The sequence below is a fragment of the Tenrec ecaudatus genome, chromosome 1 (genome assembly GCF_050624435.1).
Source record: "Tenrec ecaudatus isolate mTenEca1 chromosome 1, mTenEca1.hap1, whole genome shotgun sequence".
Classification (NCBI taxonomy): domain Eukaryota; kingdom Metazoa; phylum Chordata; class Mammalia; order Afrosoricida; family Tenrecidae; genus Tenrec; species Tenrec ecaudatus.
The window spans coordinates 309,157,028-309,168,836 of NC_134530.1; positions in this window are offsets into that span (position 1 = coordinate 309,157,028).

The window sequence follows — 11,809 nt, forward strand, 5'->3', positions numbered from 1 at the left end:
GTGACCCCATATCCAAAGTCTAAAAACCCTTTCCTTCAATTTTGAATTCCATGTGGGGGTCCTGTGGTTTTCCAAAAGACCCCTTGATTCAGAGGTTGGTCAGACTTCTCTGGTGCTCTTTCTTAACAGGTATAAGCTTTAACTCTTAAAATGCAAGGAAGCAAAAATCGGCTAAAGCGATCTTCCTTCTTTATAAACCATGGTGTATCAGATTTTAATCACTACTCTAATCTTTCCTTCATAATCCTGATCATTAACTCCAGTAACAATCTGAACACCTTGAGAATTTAGGTTGGACCTTCCTTATAAACACCCTATAGTTCTTTTAGGCAGAAGACCCCAATACCAGTTTTAATAATTTCTGGTTTGATTATAGCTCTTCGGTCAACGTTAGCTGCCAGTCCCAGCAATGTCAACGCTGGGTCAGGGTCTGAAGGGACTGATTCTCTGAGGCCAGAAGCCCAGGGGAAACCGTGGTCCTGTTGACCACATGCTGGGCAAGGTTGGGGCTGTGGACAGTGTTTAGCCCAGTGCCCTTCCTTGCCACATTTGAAGCAGGATCCTGGCAGCCGGTGATTAAGCTTGTTACTTCCTAGAGTCTTCTGACCCCTCCCTCCTGCCGGCCTTAGGGCATCGAACAAGCCTTGGGCTTGCCAGCTGGCTTTTGGGCAGGCTCAGGATTCACACGGGATTCACATGCCGCTTCTGCCTGCTCCTTTCGGGCATTAAAAACTTTAAATGCCATGTTCACCAGGTCAACAGATAGGGGTCTGAGACCAGGTGAGATCATAAGCCTGAGTAAGATATCAGAACTCCTTAATAAAGGTGGTAGGGTTCTGTGAGAAAACATTTAGCCGCTTCTCTATCTGGGAGAGGTTTGTCAGGGAGAAGGGGTTGTGGGGAGTGTGTGTGGACCCTGACCTGCTCCTCTGCTTCTGTAACCTCAGGGAGCGGACAGACAAAAGTATTGTGGAAGTGGTGTGGCTGGCAAGGAGATGACAAAGGGGGAGATGACAAAGGGCAGGGTGAAGGTGATTGGGGGTTTGGGAGGCTGCAGGTGTTGCCTTAGAGGAAGCCAAGTATGGAGGGAGCCGGGAAGGGGGAGAGAGAGAGACTCCAGAGAGTCCAATGGGTCCGGCTCCAGGGAGGGGACAGGTGTTGGGGGCACAGTGCCTCAGCCTTTGGGAGTTGAGGGGGTAGCAGAGGAAGGTGATGGTGAGGGGTACCCAGAATATGGAGGAGGACTTACTGGGGGTACAGACAAGGAGTCAGGGATTTGGAGAAAGATGAGGGGGAGTACTGTCAGGGGCCTGATTAAGAGACTTTTTGGTGAAGAGAACTTGAGCGGGGTGACAGATAGTACATGGAGAGGGACAGGAGCGAAGAAAGAAAAAGACCTGGACATAAGGGACTTCAGACCATTTGTGAGTTTGTCAACAAAAATTGTCGAGGTCACAGAGGATGTTAAAATTGAAAGTGCCATTTTTCTGGCCTATGTGACTCCTTGTCCAATTGATATTGAGGCCAAACTTGGTTACCGAAAAAAATTAGGTGCTTCGGGTAGAGATCAGGAGCCAAGCCCAACTCGGAAAGGTTGACCAGTAAACACCCTAAAGGAATGTCCTTAGGGGACTTGGATGAAGGACTTTCCATGGTGTCTCAAACTGCAGGGGGTACGGGCCTGGTCCCCTATCTGCACCCATCAGTCAGAAATGGTCCAATAACCCTAAGGGCTACTGATCAGAGTGAGGAACCCAGGGGAGAGTTCTGAACTACTCCCAGGGAGAAAGGTTCCCAGGTGCAGGCCTGTGGCTTGTCCAGCAGACAGGGACCTTGGATCAGAGAGAGAGACACAATGGAAGCCAAGGAGGAGGAAGGGGGCCTGCCTTTATGGCCGATAAAATGGAGGTTGATCAGAGGCCTTTGTTCAGGGGGAGAAAAAAAGGAGAAGTAGAAAATTTTAGAGAAGGTACTGTAGAGCAGCAAACCCAGAACACACAAACAGGTAGAAAAGGCTCAGAAATAACCTTTGCACCTTAGTCCAGTCTGAAGGTGCAGTCACTGCCAGGCCCAGAGCCAGGAGTCCTGTTATTGGCAGAAATTCCAAAAGGTAGACACAGAGACAAAGGGCTGGGGGTTACATGGGATAAGATAGACACAAGAACCTGTCCTTATTACTGCACCCCTTTGGGGGAAAGGCAGTTATTTCCAGCTCCTCTTAGTACTAGGGTGGAAGTATAAACCCCTTCCGTGGCACCCCCTTTCAGGGACCCTAGGTTCCCATATGAGTTTGCTGGTCCTCAGTGTCTGGAACGACAAATGAGACAGAGCGAACATACACAGAGAGATACTGATCAGGAGTGACTCGTCCAAACAGGCACCAGGAATTTGAGAGGAGAGGAGGGGTAGGCTATATCCTAGCAGAAGCACGGTCGGGATAGCATGGAGCCCTGTCCCTACCTCTCCTGGGTTTCGGCTTTAAATGAGAGGTAAACTGAGGCACAAGATGAGAAGTAAACTGAGGCACAGCACAAGAACAGAGTCAGGACAAAACAGAGGAAGTAAGAGACAGCTTTATTGTAGCAAAGACAGACAGAGAAAGAGAGAGAGAGAGAGAGGTCCTGAGCGAAGTCCCACGATCTAGCAAGTAGCCCAGGGAAACTGCACGCTTTGTCTGGGGTCCAGGTTGTGCCCAAATGACCCTTAATAACATGGCCAGAGCTATCAGGCCTTTGGGTGGGCTCTTCAAGTAGTCCCAGAAACGCCAGAGGCAAATCAATTAATGCCTCAGAATTTTGCATCTTCTGCTAAAAAAAAAAAAAAACCCAAACAGATAAAAGTATCTGCTCTATCGGAATAGTATAAGGATTTAATGTGTTAATGCGTGTACTAGGCTTGACACAGCACATGGCATTTCATGAGCACTCACTGTTTGCATTTGGCCATGCTAATGGAGTCGTGGAAAATTCTGTTGGAATGAGTCTGTGGAGGGAGATTGCTGTCAGCCACGACTGGTCTGCAGTTACGATTACATTTCAATATGCATACATTAAACAGAACCCATTTAGAAGGAGAGGAGTCCCGGTGGTGTAGTGGTTACCAGTTGGACAGCTCCGTGGGATATCAAGAGTGGACTTTCTACTCCTGTAAACTGTTAGTCTTGGAAACCCAGTGGGTCACTGAGTCAGCACTGACTCACTGGCAGGGAGTTTATGGTTGACAGTGTTTAACCAAACACGCTGCTGTCCAGCCAGTGCTGATTCATTGTGACCACCCCACTCCCCAGGGTTTCTAAGACTGCAACTGGTTACTGTAATAGAAAGCCCGCTCTTCCTCCTGAGGAGCTGCTGGTGGTTTCAAACTGCCCACCACACAGACCACAGCCCAATTCCCTAAAGGGTCCCAATGAGCAAAAAGCACCCTGCTCACAGATTCGCTCCAGTTCCCCTCCGACCTTCAGAGTTTATGCCATTCCATTTTTGGGTTTTTTTTTAGTTTATACCATTCCTGGGGCACTCAAACTAATGCTTAAGTTGGGTGGGCGTTTTCTTTGTTTCTCTCTCTTGCCCTTCTTGCTCTGCTCCTTCCCTGTGCCATCTCTCTCTCTAACTCTGTTTCTTGACCTCTGGCTCTGCAACCCTCTGAATCCGTGCCCCCCACTCCTACCCCCACTGTCTCTCCCAGATAGGTTTCCCACTTCTTTCCCAACTGTCTCTTGCTATTTTCCCTTCCCTCCTCGGGGCTTGAGTTTCTCTAAAGTTACTTCAGTAATCACTACACCACCGGAGCTCCTTGACAGTATTTAGAAGCAAGGAAATCCTTAGGTACCCATTTTTATACCATGTATAACTAAGAAATCTGGGTCAAAACCTAACACTTAATCCAGCAGTCTATAAGAGCTCAAGCCATGGAGGAAGAAAAGGGTTCAGAGGCTAAGAAAGAACTATGAGGGCAGCAGATCAAACTTGGAGATGACTTGGAGAAAACCTTCCTTTCCCCCCCACTGTCCCAGGCACTCTGTCCTCGCCCTTGCCTGAGCTCTGGGGATAACAAGGCAGTGAGGCACGACCCTTGCTCCTGGCCCACGTACCCTGCATCTCAAGGGGTCCCCAGCATCCGAAGAGAAATGTGGCTTTATTGCCCATTGTGTGTGTGTATTGGGATTAGGGGGAGCGAGGAGTCAGAGTGGAGAGTTCATATATAGATGTATTCAAATTTGCAGAATAAAGGTTAATCCTAATGAGCATTGCTGCATACATTCCCTTGAGTTTAGAATTACGGGGCTCGAGCCAGCAAGTATCATTATCTTAAAGTCCCCATCATCACAATTAGAAAGAAGACACACAATGGATGGATGCATGGATTGTGATGGGCATTGTGCGAGCCCCCAATAAAATGATTTTAAAAAGAAAGAAGAAATGAGAGCTAATTATCCTTGTGATGATGTGAAGCCTTTGGCCTAGCATCGTCCAGCACAGAGCTCTCTTTTTAGAGGGATTCTGAGACTGGCCTAACAACCAGGCAGAATTAATCGGGAATACAAACAAGTCAAGGTGTCTACCTGCTGGCATATGAAGTCTTCTTTCTGGTCTTGGCTTTGACCTTGAGGAAACCATTCCATCTGTCCAAGATCTGAACTAGAATCCTCTCCAAGCCAGCCATCTAACGATGAGAAAATATTGTTTTACCCCATGAATATCACCTTGTTTCTCATAGGATGATGAGGTAGTTAGTTTATTGTGCCAACCTGGCCAATAAACACATGTGGGGTTAATTGAAAGACAGAGGGATAAGTGGCTCAGTTAACCTCACCTTTCTAGTTCTCGGGTCTCTTGCTTTGTGATGGTCGGACCAGGGTGCAGCTGCCTTAGCCAGTTCCCTGCTTCAGCTGGCAAGGCTGACTTCCTACAAGAGATCCCTGAGGAGAAACCACGTGGAACTACCCCAATGCAGCCGTGGGTCTTGGAGCAGCCATGTGGAGACCCCTGCCATCACTGAGATGCTTACACATTCACTGACTCAGCTTTCCTCCTGCAGTCAGCATCATAGTGTGCGTTTTGTGAGAAGGAGGAGGACTTTGTGGTTTGGTGTTGGACATATGGTTTAATGTTGGATTTGTGGGCTTGGGCTGCACTGGGTTGGGATATTTTCTTGATATGCATTTACCTTTTATATAAAACTCTCTATTATACATGAATTTCTGTGGATTTGTTTCTCTAAAGTACCCAGACTCACACAGATGAGAACCAGTCCCACATACTTTCTTCATGGACTTTTGGGAAAATGATGGTCTCATACCTTGGTGCCAAGGGGTCCTAAAAATAGAAGAACAAGTGTGGTTCAAATTCTGATATGCAATACAGTCGTGTTACTACAAAAAAAAAAAAACTCACTGCCATCTGTTGATCCCTTATCATAGTGAGTCTACAATCTTTATAGAAGCAGACTGCCACATCTTTCTTCCTCTGAGCTTTTGGTGGATTTGAACCACGTACTTTATGGTGACCAGCCCAGCACTTCACCACAGGCCACCAGGGCTCCTCCTGGCACATTGCTGCTGATGGTGACAATGATGATTTCAGAGCTTAGAGTTGGGAAGAGTCCCACAGGATGACCAGATCCAGGCTTTCCATAGCTGTCTAATGATATCCATATTATAAATCAGGTAATAGAAGTTGGGAAGGTTTAAGGAATGAGGAGGAGTAGACTAGATCTGAGGCCACCTGGAGCATTGCTCATTTACCCTCCCAATAGGTTTCACTCGTGTTTAAACATTTAAACCACATCTCTTCTGCGTTCTTTGCTATCATATTGAATGCAAGACAAAGACACACACACACACACACTCACACACACACACACACACAAAACTAAGTTTGTGTTTTATCTTGCTGCTCCCATCACCCGGTCTCCATCATAAACTCCGCATCAGACATCCATCCATGATTCTTAACACTTCTCTGTCAGTAATTCCTCCCTACCCCCCCTTGTGGTTCTTTCTCTCCTCCCCTCCACTCCCCTCTCTTCTCTGGGTGCTGGGGATTTGCCTGCATTTGCCTACTCTCAATTTCTCTGCTGAACACCTGTTTCTGACCCTGAAACGCTGATAAGCATTCTTCACTTTAACTTAGGTTCATCATGTCATTCAGCCAACCCCCTTACCCATTTCCAAAACATCCCCTCACCTTGCATTAGAAGCCCCAGAGTTCCCTTAAGCACTGATTAACAAGTAGTCAATGGGGGACTCTCTCTTGGAAGTAGACCCCAGAGAGCTCAGTCTGCCCCTATGTGCCCTCCTCCACCCATTGCCTCCAACCACCTCTGTTCTTCATTCAGATACCAGATCCTTCCTTGGGTTCTAAATGCCAAGGACAATGATGATGACGGCTGGTAGAAACATGTTCAGACAATGGCAATGGCTTAAGCCAGCGGTTCTCAACCTGTGGGTCGTAACCCTTTGGATCCTGAATGACCCTTTCACAGGGGTCGCCTAAGACCATTGGAAAACACATATATCCGATGGTCTTAGGAACCAAGATACTGCTCCTCTGTCTCCAGGCGGGTCTGCCCACATGCAGATATGCCCACCTATGAGTACCAGGCATAAAGATTGTTACCCATGCTTCAAGACAAAATTTCATTTATTTGTAATTAGAAATAAATATTTCATAATATATAATTACATATTGTTTGTGTGATTCATCACTATGCTTTAATTATGTTCAATTTGTAACAATGAAAATACACCCTGCATATCAGATATTTACATGATGATTCATAACAGTAGCAAAATTACAATTATGAAGTAGAAATGAAAATAATGTTATGGTTGGGGGTCACGACAACGTGAGGAACTGTATGAAAGGACCACGGTATTAAGAAGGTTGAGAACCACTGGCATAAGCAGTGATACAGGCTGTTAGTTCACATTGTATCTCACCATCAATTGAGGGACATATTTGGCCATTAGCTAGAGTATTTATTTCCGGTCATTCTAAGAGTATGCAAAATTATGCATAATGTATTAAGTTTAAAAATTCACTTACAAAACTGTATGAACTGTACATTTTTTATATCTATGTTATCTAGATATCAATACAGATAAAAGAACACTTTCAATTCAGGAAAAATAATAGATTAAGCAACTTGAAAATCATCCTACTAAACCCAATAAAAACTGGATAAAGTCATGAATTAATAATAAATGTGAACCTGAGTTTACCGCCCCCTCCAAAAAAAACACCAAAAAAAGAAAAGAAATTCAGGCTTTCTTTAAGATCCATCAACATATATATAGATATAGATGTAAAACTGAACATTTATGGGGAAACAACAACCAATCAATTCTATCCAAGTCAGAAAAGTGGCTTTTTGTTTTGATTTGAAACCAATACTGGGGAGAATTCTTGAAGACTGCTCAATGTGCAGCGTGAATGCGGAACCCGGACCACACGAACAGCAATTCTGTCACACTGGCACAAATCCAGACAGGAGCTCTGTGTGAGTCTGGGGACTTCAGAGAAACAAATCCACAGAAACTCATGTATGAGAGAGAGTTTTATACAAAGGGTAAGTGCGCATCAAGAAAACATCCCAACCCAGTGCTGCCCAAGCCCACAAGTCCAACATGAACCCATATGTCCAACACCAATCCACAAAGTCCTCCTCCATCTCACAAAACACATGCAATGATGCCAACTGCTGGAGGAAAGTTGAGTCAGTGAATGTGTAAGCATCTCAGCGCTGGTAGGGGTCTCCACATGGCTGCTCCAGCACCCAGGGCTGCATTGGGGTAGGTCCATGTGGATTCTCCTCATGATGTCTTACAGGAAGTGAGCCTTGCCAGCTGAAGCAGGAACTGGCAAAGGCAGCTGCACCCTGGTCCAACCATCACAAAGCAAGAGACCGGAGTATTAGAAAGGCGAGGCTCACTAAGTCATTTATCCCTATAACTTTCAATTAACCCCACATGTGTTTATCGGCCAGGTTGGCACAATAAATGAACTACCTCTGGCTCTGAGCCATGAAATGAAGCAAAATTGTTCTGAGATGACTCCCAAGCACTCATTTTAGAGCAATGCTCTTCATTTGTATTTCTTTATCTACTGACTCTTTACATAAAGCGGTGAAAACATGAGTGGCTGTGAGTTAAAGTTGCAGTTGTTGGAGCATATCGCCGCCTTTGCTTTAAACCCAGGCTACAGGGATTCACTTCCACATCTCTAAAAAGTCAGCTGATGATGCCTTGGTCCAGTAAGAGGCAGGGAGTCACCTGTGAGACGTTACCATAAATTGGGGACCCTGTAAGGACTGTCCTTTCAGAGAAGGGATCAAAACCGAAATAGCCGCTATCAAACCCATGCTGAGCCAGGGCCACCCCATGAATGCCGAACAGAGCTCCGCACCAGGGGGGTTTCAATGGCTGGCTTTTCAGAAGTGCGTCACCAGGTGACTTTTGGTGAGTAGTGAGCATAGTAACTGCACCACCCAGGGACTCCAGAGAAAGGACAGATGTGGGTGGGGGTGGGGGGAGAGCACCCATCGACACAGAAGGCATGAGAGACAATTTATCAACATCAGTATCCGTCTGATAAACAATCCCTGCCCTAGTGCCAGGGGTAATTTTCGTTATTGCCTTTTCTATGGTGCAGGAACCATGAGTTAAAAAATGTGGTGTGTTTTATGCAATTGATGTATGTATGGATTGTGATGAGTTGTATGAGCGCCCCAATAAAATGATATTTTTAAAATGTGGTGTGTATCTGTGTGTATATATGTATGTGTGTGTATGTGATAGTTAGGTGTTCTGTGCCAACAGGGCTGTGGTAGGAACAAGTGTGCAGAGTTTAGCCTGTCAATCAAGTCACAGTGTGATGGGAGGGCCACTGAGATAAATAGCTCTCTGGAATTGGGCCACGCCCTCTCTCTGCTTCACCTTCCTGTTAACCAGCCATACGGAGCCACGCTGAGACTTTCGAAATCCGGAGATGCTTCCACCGCCACTGGATCCATAGGACTTTTCACCCTCTGGCCTGTGATCTTCCTGTATTTTACAGCTGCATGAGTCTGAAGAGGGACTTATAGGCTAGGATCAGACTTATGGACTTGATCTGGACTGGGCTGGGATGTTTGTTTGATATATAATTATTTCTTGATATAAAACTCTTTCTTACACATACATGAGTGTCACTGAATTTGTTTCTCTAGTCAAGCAGGTCTAACACGGTGCATGAGTGAGTGTGTATGTATATATGTGTTTGTGTATATATTTATGCGTGTGCATGCATGTGTGTATGTGTGTGTGTGTGTGTGTGTGTGTGTGTTTTGGCCTGGTCCTATACCTCAATTGTATCTCAGAAAGAAAAAAAAAAATCAATGTAATGCCCTTAGAGAACTCTGAGGATGAGCTCAACATAAGTAAATAAAAACATGAAATATAAGCAAATTGTATGTATACAACCCCAGTTTTTCTGTGGCAGAACAATCTAAGAAAGATTACAACTAGAACACTTAAAAAATGATTACTGGACTAAAATAAATGGACATTAAAATCAGGTGGTAAATAAGCAGATTTTAAAAGGCACTATAATATAATTTTTAGATATAAAAGTATGCCTGAGTGAAAATAAAGTCTTGTTGATTTGGGTAAACAATAGATTAATTGCAGCTAAAGAGTTTATGAACTCTGAGAAAATGAACCTAATTGTAGTACAGAGAGAAAGAGATGGAAAATATGTGAAAACCTAATAGATTTTAAAAATTGAATGTGAAACTCCAAGCAGATTAATATGAATTCTGGGTGGAAAGAAAAGAAAACTGGGAGGATCATGATTTTATGAAATATCAACTGAGTGTTCTAGAACTGCTGAGATTTAAGTCCTGAACAGAATCAACAGGGACCGCTCTCCATCTTATTGAGAAACTGAATAACATAAAGACACAAAGGACAAGCTGAAAAACCATCAGACAGATTACTTTCAAATTAACAATGGAACTGTCAGTAGGCTCTTCTGCAGCAACATTAAGTAAACAAACAAACAAAAAGCCTTCCCTGCCATGAATAGAGTCAGCGCCACACAGTGACCACCCACAACAACAACAGAGGCCACTAAAATGGTCTTGTCAAACTTCTGGAGGAATAACCGTTAGACTCAAGACCCATCCGCAGTGAAACCACAGTTCCAGAATGAACGTGACACAAGATTCTCGGAGGAAAGCAGTTGCTGTCTCAGGAAGAGGAGGAGAGGCACGCAAGCACAATGTCAAGCCAAGACACGGGGAGCCCTGTGAGAAAACAAACCGTGGCACTTACGCCACGGAGCAAGGATGGTGAATTATTAGGGGCCTATTCCAACCGGGCACCACAAGAATTCTCTTTCGGTAGGCTGATTTTTTAAGGAAAATATCCAAACGTTCAGATAGAAGGTAATCTAGGAGAGCATCGCCTTGGCCTTGGGAGAAGGAACCAGAATCAGTTGCTTGGAATATGGCGACCCCATGTGGGTCAGAGGTGAAACTGCACTCCGGAGGGTTTTCAGCGCTAAAGGGTTTTCAGATGCAAACCAGCCCTCTTTGATCCAAACCCCCAGCTTTTTGATCGGTAGCCAAGCGCTTAACGTTTTGCATCACCCACGGCCTCTCGGGATAAGAATGGATTTCCTAAAACAACAAAAACGTTCTCTCCACAAAGCGACAGAATTCTCCCGCCTTAAAGTTGAGAACTTCTGATGATCAAAAAGGAGAGTTCAAAAGCAACAAAAAGTCACAAACTAGAGAAAGATACTGGCAACATATCTGACTAACTGAGCAAAGACACGAATCCAAAGTATCTGTGTATAATGAATTACAGATCAATCTGTAAGGGACAACCTAAGGAAACAATGAACTTGGAAAAGTAACCTGGACAGTCCACCTACGCAAGAGAGGAAACAATAATGCTCTAAAAAAATGGCCAACCAGGGAAATGGGAGTTCTAATGGCAGTGAAATTTTATTACATCAACCAGATTAGGAGATGTTTCCCAGACCAGTATTACACACAATGAAGAGCCATGAGAAAGTCCATACCTGTAAATGTGTGAATGAATGAACCACTTTGAAAGCAGTTTGGTCTTAGCTAGTGTGATAGTTAGGTTTATTGTGCCAGCTAGGCCAACAGGAACATGTGGGTGGAGTTTAATCAGGTTGCAGCTTGATTGGAGGGCTACTGAGATAAAGAGGACCAGCATCTGTTTTCCTCTTCCCTGTTGATTGGACCACGGTGCTTCTGACTGAGCTAGTGTCCTGAACTACCTGTGGGCCAAGTCAACATGGATTGTGTCACTAGAGCTTGAGGCTCTTTTGAGATCTGCTTTGCCAAGCTGCTAGTGCCCACATCCCTTGAGCTTGAGGCTGGTGGGTGCTGTTGCCATGCTTGAGTTCAAGATCCCCTCTGGTCCTGCTTCACTAAGTTCCTGCTACTGACTGTTGCTGACCTGCCCTGCTGTCTGCTGCCTGAGGGAAGACTCGGCTGTCTGCTCCCATGTCAGTTGGAGGACTTCCAGTACATTAACTGTTCCAGGGCATTGAGTTGAAAACTGAGCTCTCTGTACTGCTATGTGGACTAATTAACTGCTGTAGTCATTTCTCCCTGTATAAATATTATACATAAGTGTCCTGGCTTTGTTTCCTAAAGAATTTTGCCTAACACACCTGGTAAGGTTGAAAATCCCCACCTTTTTTTGTTGTTGTTTAAAACAAGGTATTTTCTTTCTTTTAAAAAAAAATCATTTTATTGGGGGCTCGTACAATTCTTATCACAGTATAAATCA